Source organism: Nelumbo lutea, chromosome 4 (assembly GCF_056320005.1).
Source record: "Nelumbo lutea isolate HS-2025 chromosome 4, American lotus-T2T, whole genome shotgun sequence".
NCBI lineage: Eukaryota > Viridiplantae > Streptophyta > Magnoliopsida > Proteales > Nelumbonaceae > Nelumbo > Nelumbo lutea.
Window position 1 is genome coordinate 52,066,257 of NC_142687.1, and position 20,700 is coordinate 52,086,956.

The 20,700-nt window shown below is 46.0% G+C and overlaps 27 non-coding genes and 16 pseudogenes across 27 annotated transcripts; all 43 read right to left on the reverse strand.

The window, feature by feature from the left end:
• Window positions 1-170: 170 nt before the first annotated feature.
• LOC148858238 (5S ribosomal RNA) lies at window positions 171-289 on the reverse strand. The gene has a single exon (XR_016096214.1). It is a non-coding gene; the product is annotated as a 5S ribosomal RNA (ribosomal RNA).
• A 359-nt stretch (window positions 290-648) lies between these two features.
• LOC148858239 (5S ribosomal RNA) lies at window positions 649-767 on the reverse strand. The gene has a single exon (XR_016097525.1). It is a non-coding gene; the product is annotated as a 5S ribosomal RNA (ribosomal RNA).
• A 359-nt stretch (window positions 768-1,126) lies between these two features.
• Window positions 1,127-1,245, reverse strand: LOC148858240 (5S ribosomal RNA). The gene has a single exon (XR_016097993.1). It is a non-coding gene; the product is annotated as a 5S ribosomal RNA (ribosomal RNA).
• Window positions 1,246-1,604: 359 nt separating this feature from the next.
• Window positions 1,605-1,723, reverse strand: LOC148858241 (5S ribosomal RNA). Its single transcript, XR_016095744.1, has one exon. It is a non-coding gene; the product is annotated as a 5S ribosomal RNA (ribosomal RNA).
• Window positions 1,724-2,082: 359 nt separating this feature from the next.
• Window positions 2,083-2,201, reverse strand: LOC148858242 (5S ribosomal RNA). Its single transcript, XR_016097602.1, has one exon. It is a non-coding gene; the product is annotated as a 5S ribosomal RNA (ribosomal RNA).
• Window positions 2,202-2,560: 359 nt separating this feature from the next.
• LOC148858243 (5S ribosomal RNA) lies at window positions 2,561-2,679 on the reverse strand (annotated as a pseudogene).
• A 359-nt stretch (window positions 2,680-3,038) lies between these two features.
• Window positions 3,039-3,157, reverse strand: LOC148858244 (5S ribosomal RNA). The gene has a single exon (XR_016095755.1). It is a non-coding gene; the product is annotated as a 5S ribosomal RNA (ribosomal RNA).
• A 360-nt stretch (window positions 3,158-3,517) lies between these two features.
• On the reverse strand, window positions 3,518-3,636 carry LOC148858245 (5S ribosomal RNA). Its single transcript, XR_016096945.1, has one exon. It is a non-coding gene; the product is annotated as a 5S ribosomal RNA (ribosomal RNA).
• Window positions 3,637-3,995: 359 nt separating this feature from the next.
• On the reverse strand, window positions 3,996-4,114 carry LOC148858246 (5S ribosomal RNA; annotated as a pseudogene).
• Window positions 4,115-4,473: 359 nt separating this feature from the next.
• Window positions 4,474-4,592, reverse strand: LOC148858247 (5S ribosomal RNA). The gene has a single exon (XR_016096946.1). It is a non-coding gene; the product is annotated as a 5S ribosomal RNA (ribosomal RNA).
• Window positions 4,593-4,951: 359 nt separating this feature from the next.
• Window positions 4,952-5,070, reverse strand: LOC148858248 (5S ribosomal RNA; annotated as a pseudogene).
• Window positions 5,071-5,429: 359 nt separating this feature from the next.
• LOC148858249 (5S ribosomal RNA) lies at window positions 5,430-5,548 on the reverse strand (annotated as a pseudogene).
• Window positions 5,549-5,907: 359 nt separating this feature from the next.
• LOC148858250 (5S ribosomal RNA) lies at window positions 5,908-6,026 on the reverse strand. Its single transcript, XR_016097596.1, has one exon. It is a non-coding gene; the product is annotated as a 5S ribosomal RNA (ribosomal RNA).
• Window positions 6,027-6,385: 359 nt separating this feature from the next.
• On the reverse strand, window positions 6,386-6,504 carry LOC148858251 (5S ribosomal RNA). The gene has a single exon (XR_016097679.1). It is a non-coding gene; the product is annotated as a 5S ribosomal RNA (ribosomal RNA).
• Window positions 6,505-6,863: 359 nt separating this feature from the next.
• LOC148858252 (5S ribosomal RNA) lies at window positions 6,864-6,979 on the reverse strand. The gene has a single exon (XR_016097240.1). It is a non-coding gene; the product is annotated as a 5S ribosomal RNA (ribosomal RNA).
• A 359-nt stretch (window positions 6,980-7,338) lies between these two features.
• LOC148858253 (5S ribosomal RNA) lies at window positions 7,339-7,457 on the reverse strand. Its single transcript, XR_016097603.1, has one exon. It is a non-coding gene; the product is annotated as a 5S ribosomal RNA (ribosomal RNA).
• Window positions 7,458-7,816: 359 nt separating this feature from the next.
• On the reverse strand, window positions 7,817-7,935 carry LOC148858254 (5S ribosomal RNA; annotated as a pseudogene).
• Window positions 7,936-8,294: 359 nt separating this feature from the next.
• Window positions 8,295-8,413, reverse strand: LOC148858255 (5S ribosomal RNA). The gene has a single exon (XR_016095766.1). It is a non-coding gene; the product is annotated as a 5S ribosomal RNA (ribosomal RNA).
• A 360-nt stretch (window positions 8,414-8,773) lies between these two features.
• Window positions 8,774-8,892, reverse strand: LOC148858256 (5S ribosomal RNA). Its single transcript, XR_016096947.1, has one exon. It is a non-coding gene; the product is annotated as a 5S ribosomal RNA (ribosomal RNA).
• A 359-nt stretch (window positions 8,893-9,251) lies between these two features.
• On the reverse strand, window positions 9,252-9,370 carry LOC148858257 (5S ribosomal RNA; annotated as a pseudogene).
• A 359-nt stretch (window positions 9,371-9,729) lies between these two features.
• LOC148858258 (5S ribosomal RNA) lies at window positions 9,730-9,848 on the reverse strand (annotated as a pseudogene).
• Window positions 9,849-10,207: 359 nt separating this feature from the next.
• LOC148858259 (5S ribosomal RNA) lies at window positions 10,208-10,326 on the reverse strand (annotated as a pseudogene).
• Window positions 10,327-10,685: 359 nt separating this feature from the next.
• LOC148858260 (5S ribosomal RNA) lies at window positions 10,686-10,804 on the reverse strand. The gene has a single exon (XR_016096201.1). It is a non-coding gene; the product is annotated as a 5S ribosomal RNA (ribosomal RNA).
• Window positions 10,805-11,163: 359 nt separating this feature from the next.
• Window positions 11,164-11,282, reverse strand: LOC148858261 (5S ribosomal RNA; annotated as a pseudogene).
• A 359-nt stretch (window positions 11,283-11,641) lies between these two features.
• On the reverse strand, window positions 11,642-11,760 carry LOC148858262 (5S ribosomal RNA). Its single transcript, XR_016096991.1, has one exon. It is a non-coding gene; the product is annotated as a 5S ribosomal RNA (ribosomal RNA).
• A 359-nt stretch (window positions 11,761-12,119) lies between these two features.
• On the reverse strand, window positions 12,120-12,238 carry LOC148858263 (5S ribosomal RNA; annotated as a pseudogene).
• A 359-nt stretch (window positions 12,239-12,597) lies between these two features.
• On the reverse strand, window positions 12,598-12,716 carry LOC148858264 (5S ribosomal RNA; annotated as a pseudogene).
• A 359-nt stretch (window positions 12,717-13,075) lies between these two features.
• On the reverse strand, window positions 13,076-13,194 carry LOC148858265 (5S ribosomal RNA). Its single transcript, XR_016098129.1, has one exon. It is a non-coding gene; the product is annotated as a 5S ribosomal RNA (ribosomal RNA).
• Window positions 13,195-13,553: 359 nt separating this feature from the next.
• Window positions 13,554-13,672, reverse strand: LOC148858266 (5S ribosomal RNA; annotated as a pseudogene).
• A 359-nt stretch (window positions 13,673-14,031) lies between these two features.
• Window positions 14,032-14,150, reverse strand: LOC148858267 (5S ribosomal RNA). Its single transcript, XR_016096850.1, has one exon. It is a non-coding gene; the product is annotated as a 5S ribosomal RNA (ribosomal RNA).
• A 359-nt stretch (window positions 14,151-14,509) lies between these two features.
• On the reverse strand, window positions 14,510-14,625 carry LOC148858268 (5S ribosomal RNA). The gene has a single exon (XR_016097241.1). It is a non-coding gene; the product is annotated as a 5S ribosomal RNA (ribosomal RNA).
• A 359-nt stretch (window positions 14,626-14,984) lies between these two features.
• LOC148858269 (5S ribosomal RNA) lies at window positions 14,985-15,103 on the reverse strand. Its single transcript, XR_016097604.1, has one exon. It is a non-coding gene; the product is annotated as a 5S ribosomal RNA (ribosomal RNA).
• A 359-nt stretch (window positions 15,104-15,462) lies between these two features.
• On the reverse strand, window positions 15,463-15,581 carry LOC148858270 (5S ribosomal RNA; annotated as a pseudogene).
• A 359-nt stretch (window positions 15,582-15,940) lies between these two features.
• LOC148858271 (5S ribosomal RNA) lies at window positions 15,941-16,059 on the reverse strand. The gene has a single exon (XR_016097339.1). It is a non-coding gene; the product is annotated as a 5S ribosomal RNA (ribosomal RNA).
• A 359-nt stretch (window positions 16,060-16,418) lies between these two features.
• Window positions 16,419-16,534, reverse strand: LOC148858272 (5S ribosomal RNA). The gene has a single exon (XR_016097839.1). It is a non-coding gene; the product is annotated as a 5S ribosomal RNA (ribosomal RNA).
• Window positions 16,535-16,893: 359 nt separating this feature from the next.
• On the reverse strand, window positions 16,894-17,012 carry LOC148858273 (5S ribosomal RNA; annotated as a pseudogene).
• A 359-nt stretch (window positions 17,013-17,371) lies between these two features.
• On the reverse strand, window positions 17,372-17,490 carry LOC148858274 (5S ribosomal RNA; annotated as a pseudogene).
• Window positions 17,491-17,849: 359 nt separating this feature from the next.
• Window positions 17,850-17,968, reverse strand: LOC148858275 (5S ribosomal RNA). The gene has a single exon (XR_016095778.1). It is a non-coding gene; the product is annotated as a 5S ribosomal RNA (ribosomal RNA).
• Window positions 17,969-18,328: 360 nt separating this feature from the next.
• On the reverse strand, window positions 18,329-18,447 carry LOC148858276 (5S ribosomal RNA). Its single transcript, XR_016096948.1, has one exon. It is a non-coding gene; the product is annotated as a 5S ribosomal RNA (ribosomal RNA).
• Window positions 18,448-18,806: 359 nt separating this feature from the next.
• LOC148858277 (5S ribosomal RNA) lies at window positions 18,807-18,925 on the reverse strand. The gene has a single exon (XR_016097444.1). It is a non-coding gene; the product is annotated as a 5S ribosomal RNA (ribosomal RNA).
• A 359-nt stretch (window positions 18,926-19,284) lies between these two features.
• Window positions 19,285-19,403, reverse strand: LOC148858278 (5S ribosomal RNA; annotated as a pseudogene).
• A 359-nt stretch (window positions 19,404-19,762) lies between these two features.
• On the reverse strand, window positions 19,763-19,881 carry LOC148858279 (5S ribosomal RNA). The gene has a single exon (XR_016096015.1). It is a non-coding gene; the product is annotated as a 5S ribosomal RNA (ribosomal RNA).
• A 360-nt stretch (window positions 19,882-20,241) lies between these two features.
• LOC148858280 (5S ribosomal RNA) lies at window positions 20,242-20,360 on the reverse strand. The gene has a single exon (XR_016097625.1). It is a non-coding gene; the product is annotated as a 5S ribosomal RNA (ribosomal RNA).
• Window positions 20,361-20,700: the final 340 nt, after the last annotated feature.

Here is a 20,700-nt window from a genome sequence, read left to right on the forward strand (position 1 = left end):
CCCACAATGCACGACGAATGCCAAAAGCCCGGTTTTGCACCGTTCCCATTCAGTATTGACGGTCGTTCCGCAAATGGTCCGAGTATCCGGCACGTTGTTTCCAGTTGTCTCGCCGAAACGACATATGGAATTTGCAAATACTATATCAAAAATAAAATATTAATAAAATTGGGGTGCAACACGAGGACTTCCGAGGAGGTCACCCATCCTAGTACTACTCTCGCCCAAGCACGCTTAACTTCGGAGTTCTGATGGGATCCGGTGCATTAGTGCTGGTATGATCGCACCCGTTTGCTTCTTGTTCGCTTTAATTTTTATGCACTCATTATCTTGCTCCCCTCCGTTAATTCTTTCAGATTTGAAAAAACGGTGTATGCAACTTTCCTCCCTTGGTGACCGTGCACAAGCTCCCAGGTGAGCGGAGTTATTCCTTTCTAGATCTGCCGCATCCCCGGATAAATGTAGTAATATCGCGGGGCCCACAATGCACGACGAATGCCAAAAGCCCGGTTTTGCACCGTTCCCATTCAGTAATGACGGTCGTTCCGCAAATGGTCCGAGTATCCGGCACGTTGTTTCCAGTTGTCTCGCCGAAACGACATATGGAATTTGCAAATAGTATATCAAAAATAAAATATTAATAAAATTGGGGTGCAACACGAGGACTTCCCAGGAGGTCACCCATCCTAGTACTACTCTCGCCCAAGCACGCTTAACTTCGGAGTTCTGATGGGATACGGTGCATTAGTGCTGGTATGATAGCACCCGTTTGCTTCTTGTTCGCTTTAATCTTTATGCACTCATTATCTTGCTCCCCTCCGTTAATTCTTTCAGATTTGAAAAAACGGTATATGCAACTTTCCTCCCTTGGTTACCGTGCACAAGCTCCCAGGTGAGCGGAGTTATTCCTTTCTAGATCTGCCGCATCCCCGGATAAATGTAGTAATATCGCGGGGCCCACAATGCACGACGAATGCTAAAAGCCCGGTTTTGCACCGTTCCCATTCAGTAATGACAGTCGTTCCGCAAATGGTCCGAGTATCCGGCACGTTGTTTCCTGTTGTCTCGCCGAAACGACATATGGAATTTGCAAATAGTATATCAAAAATAAAATATTAATAAAATTGGGGTGCAACACGAGGAGTTCCCAGGAGGTCACCCATCCTAATACTACTCTCGCCCAAGCACGCTTAACTTCGGAGTTCTGATGGGATACGGTGCATTAGTGCTGGTATGATAGCACCCGTTTGCTTCTTGTTCGCTTTAATCTTTATGCACTCATTATCTTAATCCCCTCCGTTAATTCTTTCAGATTTGAAAAAACGGTGTATAAAACTTTCCACCCTTGGTTACCGTGCACAAGCTCCCAGGTGAGCGGAGTTATTCCTTTCTAGATCTGCCGCATCCCCGGATAAATGTAGTAATATCGCGGGGCCCACAATGCACGACGAATGCCAAAAGCCCGGTTTTGCACCGTTCCCATTCAGTAATGACGGTCGTTCCGCAAATGGTCCGAGTATCCGGCACGTTGTTTCCAGTTGTCTCGCCGAAACGACATATGGAATTTGCAAATAGTATATCAAAAATAAAATATTAATAAAATTGGGGTGCAACACGAGGACTTCCCAGGAGGTCACCCATCCTAGTACTACTCTCGCCCAAGCACGCTTAACTTCGGAGTTCTGATGGGATCCGGTGCATTAGTGCTGGTATGATCGCACCCGTTTGCTTCTTGTTCGCTTTAATCTTTATGCAATCAGTATCTTGCTCCCCTCCATTAATTATTTTAGACTTGAAAAAATGGTGTATGCAACTTTCCTCCCTTGGTAACCGTGCACAAGCTCCCAGGTGAGCGGAGTTAGTCCTTTCTAGATCTGTCGCTGCCCCGGATAAATGTAGTAATATCACGGGGCCCACAATGCACGACTAATGCCAAAAGAAAGGTTTTGCACCGTTCCCATTCAGTAATGACGGTCGTGCCGCAAATGGTCCGAGTATCAGGCACGTTGTTTCCAGTTGTCTCGCCGAAACGACATATGGAATTTGCAAATAGTATATCAAAAATAAAATATTAATAAAATTGGGTTGCAACACGAGGACTTCCCAGGAGGTCACCCATCCTAGTACTACTCTCGCCCAAGCACGCTTGACTTCGGAGTTCTGATGGGATCCGGTGCATTAGTGCTGGTATAATCGCACCGGTTTTCTTCTTGTTCGCTTTAATCTTTATGCACTCACTATCTTGCTCCCCTCCATTAATTCTTTCAGACTTGAAAAAACGGTGTATGCAACTTTCCTCCCTTGGTAACCGTGCACAAGCTCCCAGCTGAGCGGAGTTATTCCTTTCTAGATCTGCCGCATCCCCGGATAAATGTAGTAATATCGCGGGGCCCACAATGCACGACGAATGCCAAAAGCCTAGTTTTGCACCGTTCCCATTCAGTAATGACGGTCGTGCCGCAAATGGTCCGAGTATCCGGCACGTTGTTTCCAGTTGTCTCGCCGAAACGACATATGGAATTTGCAAATAGTATATCAAAAATAAAATATTAATAAAATTGGGGTGCAACACGAGGACTTCCCAGGAGGTTACCCATCCTAGTACTACTGTCGCCCAAGCACGCTTAACTTCGGAGTACTGATTGTATCCGGTGCATTAGTGCTGGTATGATCGCAACCGTTTGCATCTTGTTCGCTGAAATCTTTATGCACTCCCTGTCTTGCTCCCCTTCATTAATTCCTTCAGATTTGAAAAAACGGTGTATGCAACTTTCCTCCCTTGGTAACCATGCACAAACTCACAGGTGAGCGGAGTTATTCCTTTCTAGATCTGCCGCATCCCCGGATAAATGTAGTAATATCGTGGGGCCCACAATGCAGGACGAATGCCAAAAGCCCGGTTTTGCACCGTTCCCATTCGTTAATGACGGTCGTGCCGCAAATGGTCCGAATATCCGGCTCGTTGTTTCAAGTTGTCTCGCCGAAACGACATATGGAATTTGCAAATAGTATATCAAAAATAAAATATTAATAAAATTGGGGTGCAACACGAGGACTTCCCAGGAGGTCACCCATCCTAGTACTACTCTCGCCCAAGCACGCTTAACTTCGGAGTTCTGATGGGATCCGGTGCATTAGTGCTGGTATGATCGCACCCGTTTGCTTCTTGTTCGCTTTAATCTTTATGCACTCACTATCTTGCTCCCCTCCATTAATTCTTTCAGACTTGAAAAAACGGTTTATGCAACTTTCCTCCCTTGGTAACCGTGCACAAGCTCCCAGGTGAGCGGAGTTATTCCTTTTGTATATCTGCCGCATCCTCGGATAAATGTAGTAATATCACGGGGCCCACAATGCACGACGAATGCCTAAAGCCCAGTTTTGCACCGTTCCCATTCAGTAATGACGGTCGTGCCGCAAATGGTCCGAGTATCCGGCACGTTGTTTCCAGTTGTCTCGCCGAAACGACATATAGAATTTGCAAATAGTATATCAAAAATAAAATATTAATAAAATTGGGGTGCAACACGAGGACTTCCCAGGAGGTCACCCATCCTATTACTACTCTCGCCCAAGCACGCTTAACTTCGGAGTCCTGATGGGATCCGGTGCATTAGTGCTGGTATGATCGCACCCGTTTGCTTCTTGTTCGCTTTAATCTTTATGCACTCACTATCTTGCTCCCCTCCATTAATCCTTTCAGATTTGAGAAAACGGTGTATCCAAATTTCCTCCCTTGGTAACCGTGCACAAGCTCCCAGTTGAGCGGAGTTATTCCTTTCTAGATCTGCCGCATCCCCGGATAAATGTAGTAATATCGCGGGGCCCACAATGCACTACGAATGCCAAAAGCCCAGTTTTGCACCGTTCCCATTCAGTAATGACGGTCGTGCCGCAAATGGTTCGAGTATCCGGCACGTTGTTTCCAGTTGTCTCGCCGAAACGACATATGGAATTTGCAAATAGTATATCAAAAATAAAATATTAATAAAATTGGGGTGCAACACGAGGACTTCCCAGGAGTTTACCCATCCTAGTACTACTGGCGCCCAAGCACGCTTAACTTCGGAGTTCTGATTGTATCTGGTGCATTAGTGCTGGTATGATCGCACCCGTTTGCATCTTAATCGCTGAAATCTTTATGCACTCCCTGTCTTGCTCCCCTTCATTAATTCCTTCAGATTTGAAAAAACGGTGTATGCAACTTTCCTCCCTTGGTAACCATGCACAAACTCCCAGGTGAGAGGAGTTATTCCTTTCTAGATCTGCCGCATCCCCGGATAAATGCAGTAATATCGCAGGGCCCACAATGCAGGACGAATGCCAAAAGCCAGGTTTTGCACCGTTCCCATTCGTTAATGACGGTCGTGCCGCAAATGGTCCGAGTATCCGGCTCGTTGTTTCCAGTTGTCTCGCCGAAACGACATATGGAATTTGCAAATAGTATATCAAAAATAAAATATTAATAAAATTGGGGTGCAACACGAGGACTTCCCAGGAGGTCACCCATCCTATTACTACTCTCGCCCAAGCACGCTTAACTTCGGAGTCCTGATGGGATCCGGTGCATTAGTGCTGGTATGATCGCACCCGTTTGCTTCTTGTTCGCTTTAATCTTTATGCACTCACTATCTTGCTCCCCTCCATTAATTCTTTCAGACTTGAAAAAACGGTGTATGCAACTTTCCTCCCTTGGTAACCGTGCACAAGCTCCCAGGTGAGCGGAGTTATTCCTTTCTAAATCTGCCGCATCCTCGGACAAATGTAGTAATATCACGGGCCCCACAATGCACTACGAATGCCAAAAGCCCAGTTTTGCACCGTTCCCATTCAGTAATGACGGTCGTGCCGCAAATGGTCCGAGTATCCGGCACGTTGTTTCCAGTTGTCTCGCCGAAACGACATATGGAATTTGCAAATAGTATATCAAAAATAAAATATTAATAAAATTGGGGTGCAACACGAGGACTTCCCAGGAGGTTACCCATCCTAGTACTACTGGCGCCCAAGCACGCTTAACTTCGGAGTACTGATTGTATCTGGTGCATTAGTGCTGGTATGATCGCACCCGTTTGCATCTTGTTCGCTGAAATCTTTATGCACTCCCTGTCTTGCTCCCCTTCATTAATTCCTTCAGATTTGAAAAAACGGTGTATGCAACTTTCCTCCCTTGGTAACCATGCACAAACTCCCAGGTGAGAGGAGTTATTCCTTTCTAGATCTGCCGCATCCCCGGATAAATGCAGTAATATCGCGGGGCCCACAATGCACTACGAATGCCAAAAGCCCAGTTTTGCACCGTTCCCATTCAGTAATGTCGGTCGTGCCGCAAATGGTCCGAGTATCCGGCACGTTGTTTCCAGTTGTCTCGCCGAAACGACATATGGAATTTGCAAATAGTATATCAAAAATAAAATATTAATAAAATTGGGGTGCAACACGAGGACTTCCCAGGAGTTTACCCATCCTAGTACTACTGGCGCCCAAGCACGCTTAACTTCGGAGTACTGATTGTATCTGGTGCATTAGTGCTGGTATGATCGCACCCGTTTGCATCTTGTTCGCTGAAATCTTTATGCACTCCCTGTCTTGCTCCCCTTCATTAATTCCTTCAGATTTGAAAAAACGGTGTATGCAACTTTCCTCCCTTGGTAACCATGCACAAACTCCCAGGTGAGAGGAGTTATTCCTTTCTAGATCTGCCGCATCCCCGGATAAATGCAGTAATATCGCAGGGCCCACAATGCAGGACGAATGCCAAAAGCCAGGTTTTGCACCGTTCCCATTCGTTAATGACGGTCGTGCCGCAAATGGTCCGAGTATCCGGCTCGTTGTTTCCAGTTGTCTCGCCGAAACGACATATGGAATTTGCAAATAGTATATCAAAAATAAAATATTAATTAAATTGGCGTGCAACACGAGGACTTCCCAGGAGGTCACCCATCCTATTACTACTCTCGCCCAAGCACGCTTAACTTCGGAGTCCTGATGGGATCCGGTGCATTAGTGCTGGTATGATCGCACCCGTTTGCTTCTTGTTCGCTTTAATCTTTATGCACTCACTATCTTGCTCCCCTCCATTAATTCTTTCAGACTTGAAAAAACGGTGTATGCAACTTTCCTCCCTTGGTAACCGTGCACAAGCTCCCAGTTGAGCGGAGTTATTCCTTTCTAAATCTGTCGCTGCCCCGGATAAATGTAGTAAAATCGCGGGGCCCACAATGCACGACGAATGCCTAAAGCCCGGTTTTGCACCGTTCCCATTCAGTAATGACGGTCGTGCCGCAAATGGTCCGAGTATCCGGCGCTTTGTTTCAAGTTGTCTCGCCGAAACGACATATGGAATTTACAAATAATATATCAGAAATAAAATATTAATAAAATTGAGGTGCAACACGAGGACTTCCAAGGAGGTCACCCATCCTAGTACTACTCTCGCCCAAGCACACTTAACTTTGGAGTTCTGATGGGATCCGGTGCATTAGTGCTGGTATGATCGCACCCGTTTGCATCATGTTCGCAGAAATCTTTATGCACTCACTGTCTTGCTCCCCTCCATTAATCCTTTCAGATTTGAAAAAACGGTGTATGCAACTTTCCTCCCTTGGTAACCGTGCACAAGCTCCCAGGTGAGCGGAGTTATTCCTTTGTAGATCTACCGCATGCCCGGATAAATGTTGTAATATCATGGGGCCCACAATGCACGACGTATGCCAAACGCCCGGTTTTGCACTGTTCCCATTCAGTAATGACAGTCGTTCCCCAAATGGTCCGAGTATCCGGCACGTTGTTTCCTGTTGTCTCGCCGAAACGACATATGGAATTTGCATATAGTATATCAAAAATAAAATATTAATAAAATTGGGGTGCAACACGAGGACTTCCCAGGTCACCCATCCTAGTACTACTCACGCCCAAGCACGCTTAACTTCGGAGTTCTGATGGGATCCGGTGCATTAGTGCTGGTATGATCGCACCCGTTTGCTTCTTGTTCGCTTTAATCTTTATGCAATCAGTATCTTGCTCCCCTCCATTAATTATTTTAGACTTGAAAAAACGGTGTATGCAACTTTCCTCCCTTGGTAACCGTGCACAAGCTCCCAGGTGAGCGGAGTTAGTCCTTTCTAGATCTGTCGCTGCCCCGGATAAATGTAGTAATATCACGGGGCCCACAATGCACGACTAATGCCAAAAGAAAGGTTTTGCACCGTTCCCATTCAGTAATGACGGTCGTGCCGCAAATGGTCCGAGTATCAGGCACGTTGTTTCCAGTTGTCTCGCCGAAACGACATATGGAATTTGCAAATAGTATATCAAAAATAAAATATTAATAAAATTGGGTTGCAACACGAGGACTTCCCAGGAGGTCACCCATCCTAGTACTACTCTCGCCCAAGCACGCTTGACTTCGGAGTTCTGATGGGATCCGGTGCATTAGTGCTGGTATAATCGCACCGGTTTTCTTCTTGTTCGCTTTAATCTTTATGCACTCACTATCTTGCTCCCCTCCATTAATTCTTTCAGACTTGAAAAAACGGTGTATGCAACTTTCCTCCCTTGGTAACCGTGCACAAGCTCCCAGCTGAGCGGAGTTATTCCTTTCTAGATCTGCCGCATCCCCGGATAAATGTAGTAATATCGCGGGGCCCACAATGCACGACGAATGCCAAAAGCCCAGTTTTGCACCGTTCCCATTCAGTAATGACGGTCGTGCCGCAAATGGTCCGAGTATCCGGCACGTTGTTTCCAGTTGTCTCGCCGAAACGACATATGGAATTTGCAAATAGTATATCAAAAATAAAATATTAATAAAATTGGGGTGCAACACGAGGACTTCCCAGGAGGTTACCCATCCTAGTACTACTGTCGCCCAAGCACGCTTAACTTCGGAGTACTGATTGTATCCGGTGCATTAGTGCTGGTATGATCGCAACCGTTTGCATCTTGTTCGCTGAAATCTTTATGCACTCCCTGTCTTGCTCCCCTTCATTAATTCCTTCAGATTTGAAAAAACGGTGTATGCAACTTTCCTCCCTTGGTAACCATGCACAAACTCACAGGTGAGCGGAGTTATTCCTTTCTAGATCGGCCGCATCCCCGGATAAATGTAGTAATATCGTGGGGCCCACAATGCAGGACGAATGCCAAAAGCCCGGTTTTGCACCGTTCCCATTCGTTAATGACGGTCGTGCCGCAAATGGTCCGAATATCCGGCTCGTTGTTTCAAGTTGTCTCGCCGAAACGACATATGGAATTTGCAAATAGTATATCAAAAATAAAATATTAATAAAATTGGGGTGCAACACGAGGACTTCCCAGGAGGTCACCCATCCTAGTACTACTCTCGCCCAAGCACGCTTAACTTCGGAGTTCTGATGGGATCCGGTGCATTAGTGCTGGTATGATCGCACCCGTTTGCTTCTTGTTCGCTTTAATCTTTATGCACTCACTATCTTGCTCCCCTCCATTAATTCTTTCAGACTTGAAAAAACGGTTTATGCAACTTTCCTCCCTTGGTAACCGTGCACAAGCTCCCAGGTGAGCGGAGTTATTCCTTTTGTATATCTGCCGCATCCTCGGATAAATGTAGTAATATCACGGGGCCCACAATGCACGACGAATGCCTAAAGCCCAGTTTTGCACCGTTCCCATTCAGTAATGACGGTCGTGCCGCAAATGGTCCGAGTATCCGGTACGTTGTTTCCAGTTGTCTCGCCGAAACGACATATAGAATTTGCAAATAGTATATCAAAAATAAAATATTAATAAAATTGGGGTGCAACACGAGGACTTCCCAGGAGGTCACCCATCCTATTACTACTCTCGCCCAAGCACGCTTAACTTCGGAGTCCTGATGGGATCCGGTGCATTAGTGCTGGTATGATCGCACCCGTTTGCTTCTTGTTCGCTTTAATCTTTATGCACTCACTATCTTGCTCCCCTCCATTAATCCTTTCAGATTTGAAAAAACGGTGTATGCAAATTTCCTCCCTTGGTAACCGTGCACAAGCTCCCAGCTGAGCGGAGTTATTCCTTTCTAGATCTGCCGCATCCCCGGATAAATGTAGTAATATCGCGGGGCCCACAATGCACTACGAATGCCAAAAGCCCAGTTTTGTACCGTTCCCATTTAGTAATGACGGTCGTGCCGCAAATGGTCCGAGTATCCGGCACGTTGTTTCCAGTTGTCTCGCCGAAACGACATATGGAATTTGCAAATAGTATATGAAAAATAAAATATTAATAAAATTGGGGTGCAACACGAGGACTTCCCAGGAGGTTACCCATCCTAGTACTACTGTCGCCCAAGCACGCTTAACTTCGGAGTACTGATTGTATCTGGTGCATTAGTGCTGGTATGATCGCACCCGTTTGCATCTTGTTCGCTGAAATCTTTATGCACTCCCTGTCTTGCTCCCCTTCATTAATTCCTTCAGATTTGAAAAAACGGTGTATGCAACTTTCCTCCCTTGGTAACCATGCACAAACTCCCAGGTGAGCGGAGTTATTCCTTTCTAGATCTGCCGCATCCCCGGATAAATGTAGTAATATCGCGGGGCCCACAATGCACTACGAATGCCAAAAGCCCAGTTTTGCACCGTTCCCATTCAGTAATGACGGTCGTGCCGCAAATGGTCCGAGTATCCGGCACGTTGTTTCCAGTTGTCTCGCCGAAACGACATATGGAATTTGCAAATAGTATATCAAAAATAAAATATTAATAAAATTGGGGTGCAACATGAGGACTTCCCAGGAGGTTACCCATCCTAGTACTACTGTCGCCCAAGCACGCTTAACTTCGGAGTACTGATTGTATCTGGTGCATTAGTGCTGGTATGATCGCACCCGTTTGCATCTTGTTCGCTGAAATCTTTATGCACTCCGTGTCTTGCTCCCCTTCATTAATTCCTTCAGATTTGAAAAAACGGTGTATGCAACTTTCCTCCCTTGGTAACCATGCACAAACTCCGAGGTGAGCGGAGTTATTCCTTTCTAGATCTGCCGCATCCCCGGATAAATGTAGTAATATCGCGGGGCCCACAATGCACTACGAATGCCAAAAGCCCAGTTTTGCACCGTTCCCATTCAGTAATGACGGTCGTGCCGCAAATGGTCCGAGTATCCGGCACGTTGTTTCCAGTTGTCTCGCCGAAACGACATATGGAATTTGCAAATAGTATATCAAAAATAAAATATTAATAAAATTGGGGTGCAACATGAGGACTTCCCAGGAGGTTACCCATCCTAGTACTACTGTCGCCCAAGCACGCTTAACTTCGGAGTACTGATTGTATCTGGTGCATTAGTGCTGGTATGATCGCACCCGTTTGCATCTTGTTCGCTGAAATCTTTATGCACTCCGTGTCTTGCTCCCCTTCATTAATTCCTTCATATTTGAAAAAACGGTGTATGCAACTTTCCTCCCTTGGTAACCATGCACAAACTCCCAGGTGAGCGGAGTTATTCCTTTCTAGATCTGCCGCATCCCCGAATAAATGCAGTAATATCACGGGGCCCACAATGCAGGACGAATGCCAAAAGCCAGGTTTTGCACCGTTCCCATTCGTTAATGACGGTGGTGCCGCAAATGGTCCGAGTATCCGGCACGTTGTTTCCAGTTGTCTCGCCGAAACGACATATGGAATTTGCAAATAGTATATTAAAAATAAAATATTAATAAAATTGGGGTGCAACACGAGGACTTCCCAGGAGGTCACCCATCCTAGTACTACTCTCGCCCAAGCACGCTTAACTTCGGAGTTCTGATGGGATCCGGTGCATTAGTGCTGGTATGATCGCACCGGTTTGCTTCTTGTTCGCTTTAATCTTTATGCACTCACTATCTTGCTCCCCTCCATTAATTCTTTCAGACTTGAAAAAATGGTGTATGCAACTTTCCTCCCTTGGTAACCGTGCACAAGCTCCCAGGTGAGCGGAGTTATTCCTTTCTAGATCTGCCGCATCCCCGGATAAATGTAGTAATATCGCGGGGCCCACAATGCACTACGAATGCCAAAAGCCCAGTTTTGCACCGTTCCCATTCAGTAATGACGGTCGTGCCGCAAATGGTCCGAGTATCCGGCACGTTGTTTCCAGTTGTCTCGCCGAAACGACATATGGAATTTGCAAATAGTATATCAAAAATAAAATATTAATAAAATTGGGGTGCAACACGAGGACTTCCCAGGAGTTTACCCATCCTAGTACTACTGTCGCCCAAGCACGCTTAACTTCGAAGTACTGATTGTATCTGGTGCATTAGTGCTGGTATGATCGCACCCGTTTGCATCTTGTTCGCTGAAATCTTTATGCACTCCGTGTCTTGCTCCCCTTCATTAATTCCTTCAGATTTGAAAAAACGGTGTATGCAACTTTCCTCCCTTGGTAACCATGCACAAACTCCCAGGTGAGCGGAGTTATTCCTTTCTAGATCTGCCGCATCCCCGAATAAATGCAGTAATATCACGGGGCCCACAATGCACGACGAATGCCAAAAGCCAGGTTTTGCACCGTTCCCATTCGTTAATGACGGTGGTGCCGCAAATGGTCTGAGTATCCGGCACGTTGTTTCCAGTTGTCTCGCCGAAACGACATATGGAATTTGCAAATAGTATATTAAAAATAAAATATTAATAAAATTGGGGTGCAACACGAGGACTTCCCAGGAGGTCACCCATCCTAGTACTACTCTCGCCCAAGCACGCTTAACTTCGGAGTTCTGATGGGATCCGGTGCATTAGTGTTGGTATGATCGCACCGGTTTTCTTCTTGTTCGCTTTAATCTTTATGCACTCACTATCTTGCTCCCCTCCATTAATTCTTTCAGACTTGAAAAAATGGTGTATGCAACTTTCCTCCCTTGGTAACCGTGCACAAGCTCCCAGGTGAGCGGAGTTATTCCTTTCTAGATCTGCCGCATCCCCGGATAAATGTAGTAATATCGCGGGGCCCACAATGCACTACGAATGCCAAAAGCCCAGTTTTGCACCGTTCCCATTCAGTAATGACGGTCGTGCCGCAAATGGTCCGAGTATCCGGCACGTTGTTTCCAGTTGTCTCGCCGAAACGACATATGGAATTTGCAAATAGTATATCAAAAATAAAATATTAATAAAATTGGGGTGCAACACGAGGACTTCCCAGGAGTTTACCCATCCTAGTACTACTAGCGCCCAAGCACGCTTAACTTCGGAGTACTGATTGTATCTGGTGCATTAATGCTGGTATGATCGCACCCGTTTGCATCTTGTTCGCTGAAATCTTTATGCACTCCCTGTCTTGCTCCCCTTCATTAATTCCTTCAGATTTGAAAAAACGGTGTATGCAACTTTCCTCCCTTGGTAACCATGCACAAACTCCCAGGTGAGAGGAGTTATTCCTTTCTAGATCTGCCGCATCCCCGGATAAATGCAGTAATATCGCGGGGCCCACAATGCACTACGAATGCCAAAAGCCCAGTTTTGCACCGTTCCCATTCAGTAATGTCGGTCGTGCCGCAAATGGTCCGAGTATCCGGCACGTTGTTTCCAGTTGTCTCGCCGAAACGACATATGGAATTTGCAAATAGTATATCAAAAATAAAATATTAATAAAATTGGGGTGCAACACGAGGACTTCCCAGGAGTTTACCCATCCTAGTACTACTGGCGCCCAAGCACGCTTAACTTCGGAGTACTGATTGTATCTGGTGCATTAGTGCTGGTATGATCGCACCCGTTTGCATCTTGTTCGCTGAAATCTTTATGCACTCCCTGTCTTGCTCCCCTTCATTAATTCCTTCAGATTTGAAAAAACGGTGTATGCAACTTTCCTCCCTTGGTAACCATGCACAAACTCCCAGGTGAGAGGAGTTATTCCTTTCTAGATCTGCCGCATCCCCGGATAAATGCAGTAATATCGCAGGGCCCACAATGCAGGACGAATGCCAAAAGCCAGGTTTTGCACCGTTCCCATTCGTTAATGACGGTCGTGCCGCAAATGGTCCGAGTATCCGGCTCGTTGTTTCCAGTTGTCTCGCCGAAACGACATATGGAATTTGCAAATAGTATATCAAAAATAAAATATTAATAAAATTGGGGTGCAACACGAGGACTTCCCAGGAGGTCACCCATCCTATTACTACAATCGCCCAAGCACGCTTAACTTCGGAGTCCTGATGGGATCCGGTGCATTAGTGCTGGTATGATCGCACCCGTTTGCTTCTTGTTCGCTTTAATCTTTATGCACTCACTATCTTGCTCCCCTCCATTAATTCTTTCAGACTTGAAAAAACGGTGTATGCAACTTTCCTCCCTTGGTAACCGTGCACAAGCTCCCAGGTGAGCGGAGTTATTCCTTTCTAAATCTGCCGCATCCTCGGACAAATGTAGTAATATCACGGGGCCCACAATGCACGACGAATGCCAAAAGCCCAGTTTTGCACCGTTCCCATTCAGTAATGACGGTCGTGCCGCAAATTGTCCGAGTATCCGGCACGTTGTTTCCAGTTGTCTCGCCGAAACGACATATGGAATTTGCAAAATGTATATCAAAAATAAAATATAAATAAAATTGGGGTGCAACACGAGGACTTCCTAGGAGGTTACCCATCCTAGTACTACTGTCGCCCAAGCACGCTTAACTTCGGAGTACTGATTGTATCTGGTGCATTAGTGCTGGTATGATCGCACCCGTTTGCATCTTGTTCGCTGAAATCTTTATGCACTCCCTGTCTTGCTCCCCTTCATTAATTCCTTCAGATTTGAAAAAACGGTGTATGCAACTTTCCTCCCTTGGTAACCGTGCACAAGCTCCAAGGTGAGCGGAGTTATTCCTTTCTAGATCTGTCGCTGCCCCGGATAAATGTTGTAAAATCGCGGGGCCCACAATGCACGACGAATGCCTAAAGCCCGGTTTTGCACCGTTCCCATTCAGTAATGACGGTCGTGCCGCAAATGGTCCGAGTATCCGGCGCTTTGTTTCCAGTTGTCTCGCCGAAACGACATATGGAATTTACAAATAATATATCAGAAATAAAATATTAATAAAATTGAGGTGCAACACGAGGACTTCCAAGGAGGTCACCCATCCTAGTACTACTCTCGCCCAAGCACACTTAACTTCGGAGTTCTGATGGGATCCGGTGCATTAGTGCTGGTATGATCGCACCCGTTTGCATCATGTTCGCAGAAATCTTTATGCACTCACTGTCTTGCTCCCCTCCATTAATCCTTTCAGATTTGAAAAAACGGTGTATGCAACTTTCCTCCCTTGGTAACCGTGCACAAGCTCCCAGGTGAGCGGAGTTATTCCTTTGTAGATCTACCGCATCCCCGGATAAATGTTGTAATATCATGGGGCCCACAATGCACGACGAATGCCAAACGCCCGGTTTTGCACCGTTCCCATTCAGTAATGACAGTCGTTCCCCAAATGGTCCGAGTATCCGGCACGTTGTTTCCTGTTGTCTCGCCGAAACGACATATGGAATTTGCATATAGTATATCAAAAATAAAATATTAATAAAATTGGGGTGCAACACGAGGACTTCCCAGGTCACCCATCCTAGTACTACTCACGCCCAAGCACGCTTAACTTCGGAGTTCTGATGGGATCCGGTGCATTAGTGCTGGTATGATCGCACCCGTTTGCTTCTTGTTCGCTTTAATCTTTATGCAATCAGTATCTTGCTCCCCTCCATTAATTATTTTAGACTTGAAAAAACGGTGTATGCAACTTTCCTCCCTTGGTAACCGTGCACAAGCTCCCAGGTGAGCGGAGTTAGTCCTTTCTAGATCTGTCGCTGCCTCGGATAAATGTAGTAATATCACGGGGCCCACAATGCACGACGAATGCCAAAAGAAAGGTTTTGCACCGTTCCCATTCAGTAATGACGGTCGTGCCGCAAATGGTCCGAGTATCAGGCACGTTGTTTCCAGTTGTCTCGCCGAAACGACATATGGAATTTGCAAATAGTATATCAAAAATAAAATATTAATAAAATTGGGTTGCAACACGAGGACTTCCCAGGAGGTCACCCATCCTAGTACTACTCTCGCCCAAGCACGCTTGACTTCGGAGTTCTGATGGGATCCGGTGCATTAGTGCTGGTATAATCGCACCGGTTTTCTTCATGTTCGCTTTAATCTTTATGCACTCACTATCTTGCTCCCCTCCATTAATTCTTTCAGACTTGAAAAAACGGTGTATGCAACTTTCCTCCCTTGGTAACCGTGCACAAGCTCCCAGCTGAGCGGAGTTATTCCTTTCTAGATCTGCCGCATCCCCGGATAAATGTAGTAATATCGCGGGGCCCACAATGCACGACGAATGCCAAAAGCCCAGTTTTGCACCGTTCCCATTCAGTAATGACGGTCGTGCCGCAAATGGTCCGAGTATCCGGCACGTTGTTTCCAGTTGTCTCGCCGAAACGACATATGGAATTTGCAAATAGTATATCAAAAATAAAATATTAATAAAATTGGGGTGCAACACGAGGACTTCCCAGGAGGTTACCCATCCTAGTACTACTGTCGCCCAAGCACGCTTAACTTCCGAGTACTGATTGTATCTGGTGCATTAGTGCTGGTATGATCGCACCCGTTTGCTTCTTGTTCGTTTTAATCTTTATGCACTCACTATCTTGCTCCCTTCCATTAATTCCTTCAGACTTGAAAAAACGGTGTATGCAACTTTCCTCCCTTGGTAACCGTGCACAAGCTCCAAGATGAGCGGAGTTATTCCTTTCTAGATCTGTCGCTGCCCCGGATAAATGTAGTAAAATCGCAGGGCCCACAATGCACGACGAATGCCTAAAGCCCGGTTTTGCACCGTTCCCATTCAGTAATGACGGTCGTGCCGCAAATGGTCCGAGTATCCGGCGCTTTGTTTCCAGTTGTCTCGCCGAAACGACATATGGAATTTGCAAATAATATATCAGAAATAAAATATTAATAAAATTGAGGTGCAACACGAGGACTTCCAAGGAGGTCACCCATCCTAGTACTACTCTCGCCCAAGCACACTTAACTTCGGAGTTCTGATGGGATCCGGTGCATTAGTGCTGGTATTATCGCACCCGTTTGCATCATGTTCGCAGAAATCTTTATGCACTCACTGTCTTGCTCCCCTCCATTAATCCTTTCAGATTTGAAAAAACGGTGTATGCAACTTTCCTCCCTTGGTAACCGTGCACAAGCTCCCAGGTGAGCGGAGTTATTCCTTTGTAGATCTACCGCATCCCAGGATAAATGTTGTAATATCATGGGGCCCACAATGCACGACGAATGCCAAACGCCCGGTTTTGCACCGTTCCCATTCAGTAATGACAGTCGTTCCCCAAATGGTCCGAGTATCCGGCACGTTGTTTCCTGTTGTCTCGCCGAAACGACATATGGAATTTGCATATAGTATATCAAAAATAAAATATTAATAAAATTGGGTTGCAACACGAGGACTTCCCAGGTCACCCATCCTAGTACTACTCACGCCCAAGCACGCTTAACTTCGGAGTTCTGATGGGATCCGGTGCATTAGTGCTGGTATGATCGCACCCGTTTGCTTCTTGTTCGCTTTAATCTTTATGCAATCAGTATCTTGCTCCCCTCCATTAATTATTTTAGACTTGAAAAAACGGTGTATGCAACTTTCCTCCCTTGGTAACCGTGCACAAGCTCCCAGGTGAGCGGAGTTAGTCCTTTCTAAATCTGTCGCTGCCCCGGATAAATGTAGTAATATCACGGGGCCCACAATGAACGACGAATGCCAAAAGAAAGGTTTTGCACCGTTCCCATTCAGTAATGACGGTCGTGCCGCAAATGGTCCGAGTATCAGGCACGTTGTTTCCAGTTGTCTCGCCGAAACGACATATGGAATTTGTAAATAGTATATCAAAAATAAAATATTAATAAAATTGGGTTGCAACACGAGGACTTCCCAGGAGGTCACCCATCCTATTACTACTCTCGCCCAAGCACGCTTGACTTCGGAGTTCTGATGGGATCCGGTGCAATAGTGCTGGTATGATCGCACCGGTTTTCTTCTTGTTCGCTTTAATCTTTATGCACTCACTATCTTGCTCCCCTCCATTAATTCTTTCAGACTTGAAAAAACGGTGTATGCAACTTTCCTCCCTTGGTAACCGTGCACAAGCTCCCAGCTGAGCGGAGTTATTCCTTTCTAGATCTGCCGCATCCCCGGATAAATGTAGTAATATCGCTGGGCCCACAATGCACGACGAATGCCAAAAGCCCAGTTTTGCACCGTTCCCATTCAGTAATGACGGTCGTGCCGCAAATGGTCCGAGTATCCGGCACGTTGTTTCCAGTTGTCTCGCCGAAACGACATATGGAATTTGCAAATAGTATATCAAAAATAAAATATTAATAAAATTGGGGTGCAACACGAGGACTTCCCAGGAGGTTACCCATCCTAGTACTACTGTCGCCCAAGCACGCTTAACTTCGGAGTACTGATTGTATCCGGTGCATTAGTGCTGGTATGATCGCACCCGTTTGCATCTTGTTCGCTGAAATCTTTATGCACTCCCTGTCTTGCTCCCCTTCATTAATTCCTTCAGATTTGAAAAAACGGTGTATGCAACTTTCCTCCCTTGGTAACCATGCACAAACTCAGAGGTGAGCGGAGTTATTCCTTTCTAGATCTGCTGCATCCCCGGATAAATGCAGTAATATCGTGGGGCCCACAATGCAGGACGAATGCCAAAAGCCCGGTTTTGCACCGTTCCCATTCGTTAATGACGGTCGTGCCGCAAATGGTCCGAATATCCGGCTCGTTGTTTCCAGTTGTCTCGCCGAAACGACATATGGAATTTGCAAATAGTATATCAAAAATAAAATATTAATAAAATTGGGGTGCAACACGAGGACTTCCCAGGAGGTCACCCATCCTAGTACTACTCTCGCCCAAGCACGCTTAACTTCGGAGTTCTGATGGGATCCGGTGCATTAGTGCTGGTATGATCGCACCCGTTTGCTTCTTGTTCGCTTTAATCTTTATGCACTCACTATCTTGCTCCCCTCCATTAATTCTTTCAGACTTGAAAAAACGGTTTATGCAACTTTCCTCCCTTGGTAACCGTGCACAAGCTCCCAGGTGAGCGGAGTTATTCCTTTCGTATATCTGCCGCATCCTCGGATAAATGTAGTAATATCACGGGGCCCACAATGCACGACGAATGCCTAAAGCCCAGTTTTGCACCGTTCCCATTCAGTAATGACGGTCGTGCCGCAAATGGTCCGAGTATCCGGCACGTTGTTTCCAGTTGTCTCGCCGAAACGACATATAGAATTTGCAAATAGTATATCAAAAATAAAATATTAATAAAATTGGGGTGCAACACGAGGACTTCCCAGGAGGTCACCCATCCTATTACTACTCTCGCCCAAGCACGCTTAACTTCGGAGTCCTGATGGGATCCGGTGCATTAGTGCTGGTATGATCGCACCCGTTTGCTTCTTGTTCGCTTTAATCTTTATGCACTCACTATCTTGCTCCCCTCCATTAATCCTTTCAGATTTGAAAAAACGGTGTATGCAAATTTCCTCCCTTGGTAACCGTGCACAAGCTCCCAGCTGAGCGGAGTTATTCCTTTCTAGATCTGCCGCATCCCCGGATAAATATAGTAATATCGCGGGGCCCACAATGCACTACGAATGCCAAAAGCCCAGTTTTGCACCGTTCCCATTCAGTAATGACGGTCGTGCCGCAAATGGTCCGAGTATCCGGCACGTTGTTTCCAGTTGTCTCGCCGAAACGACATATGGAATTTGCAAATAGTATATCAAAAATAAAATATTAAAAAAATTTGGTTGCAACACGAGGACTTCCCAGGAGGTCACCCATCCTAGTACTACTCTCGCCCAAGCACGCTTGACTTCGGAGTTCTGATGGGATCCGGTGCATTAGTGCTGGTATGATCGCACCGGTTTTCTTCTTGTTCGCTTTAATCTTTATGCACTCACTATCTTGCTCCCCTCCATTAATTCTTTCAGACTTGAAAAAACGGTGTATGCAACTTTCCTCCCTTGGTAACCGTGCACAAGCTCCCAGCTGAGCGGAGTTATTCCTTTCTAGATCTGCCGCATCCCTGGATAAATGTAGTAATATCGCGGGGCCCACAATGCACGACGAATGCCAAAAGCCCAGTTTTGCACCGTTCCCATTCAGTAATGACGGTCGTGCCGCAAATGGTCCGAGTATCCGGCACGTTGTTTCCAGTTGTCTCGCCGAAACGACATATGGAATTTGCAAATAGTATATCAAAAATAAAATATTAATAAAATTGGGGTGCAACATGAGGACTTCCCAGGAGGTTACCCATCCTAGTACTACTCTCGCCCAAGCACGCTTAACTTCGGAGTACTGATTGTATCCGGTGCATTAGTGCTGTTATGATCGCACCCGTTTGCATCTTGTTCGCTGAAATCTTTATGCACTCCCTGTCTTGCTCCCCTTCATTAATTCCTTCAGATTTGAAAAAACGGTGTATGCAACTTTCCTCCCTTGGTAACCATGCACAAACTCACAGGTGAGCGGAGTTATTCTTTTCTAGATCTGCCGCATCCCCGGATAAATGCAGTAATATCGTGGGGCCCACAATGCAGGACGAATGCCAAAAGCCCGGTTTTGCACCGCTCCCATTCGTTAATGACGGTCGTGCCGCAAATGGTCCGAATATCCGGCTCGTTGTTTCCAGTTGTCTCGCCGAAACGACATATGGAATTTGCAAATAGTATATCAAAAATAAAATATTAATAAAATTGGGGTGCAACACGAGGACTTCCCAGGAGGTCACCCATCCTAGTACTACTCTCGCCCAAGCACGCTTAACTTCGGAGTTCTGATGGAATCCGGTGCATTAGTGCTGGTATGATCGCACCCGTTTGCTTCTTGTTCGCTTTAATCTTTATGCACTCACTATCTTGCTCCCCTCCATTAATTCTTTCAGACTTGAAAAAACGGTTTATGCAACTTTCCTCCCTTGGTAACCGTGCACAAGCTCCCAGGTGAGCGGAGTTATTCCTTTTGTATATCTGCCGCATCCTCGGATAAATGTAGTAATATCACGGGGCCCACAATGCACGACGAATGCCTAAAGCCCAGTTTTGCACCGTTCCCATTCAGTAATGACGGTCGTGCCGCAAATGGTCCGAGTATCCGGCACGTTGTTTCCAGTTGTCTCGCCGAAACGACATATAGAATTTGCAAATAGTATCTCAAAAATAAAATATTAATAAAATTGGGGTGCAGCACGAGGACTTCCCAGGAGGTCACCCATCCTATTACTACTCTCGCCCAAGCACGCTTAACTTCGGAGTCCTGATGGGATCCGGTGCATTAGTGCTGGTATGATCGCACCCGTTTGCTTCTTGTTCGCTTTAATCTTTATGCACTCACTATCTTGCTCCCCTCCATTAATCCTTTCAGATTTGAAAAAACGGTGTATGCAAATTTCCTCCCTTGGTAACCGTGCACAAGCTCCCAGCTGAGCGGAGTTATTCCTTTCTAGATCTGCCGCATCCCCGGATAAATGTAGTAATATCGCGGGGCCCACAATGCACTACGAATGCCAAAAGCCCAGTTTTGTACCGTTCCCATTTAGTAATGACGGTCGTGCCGCAAATGGTCCGAGTATCCGGCACGTTGTTTCCAGTTGTCTCGCCGAAACGACATATGGAATTTGCAAATAGTATATCAAAA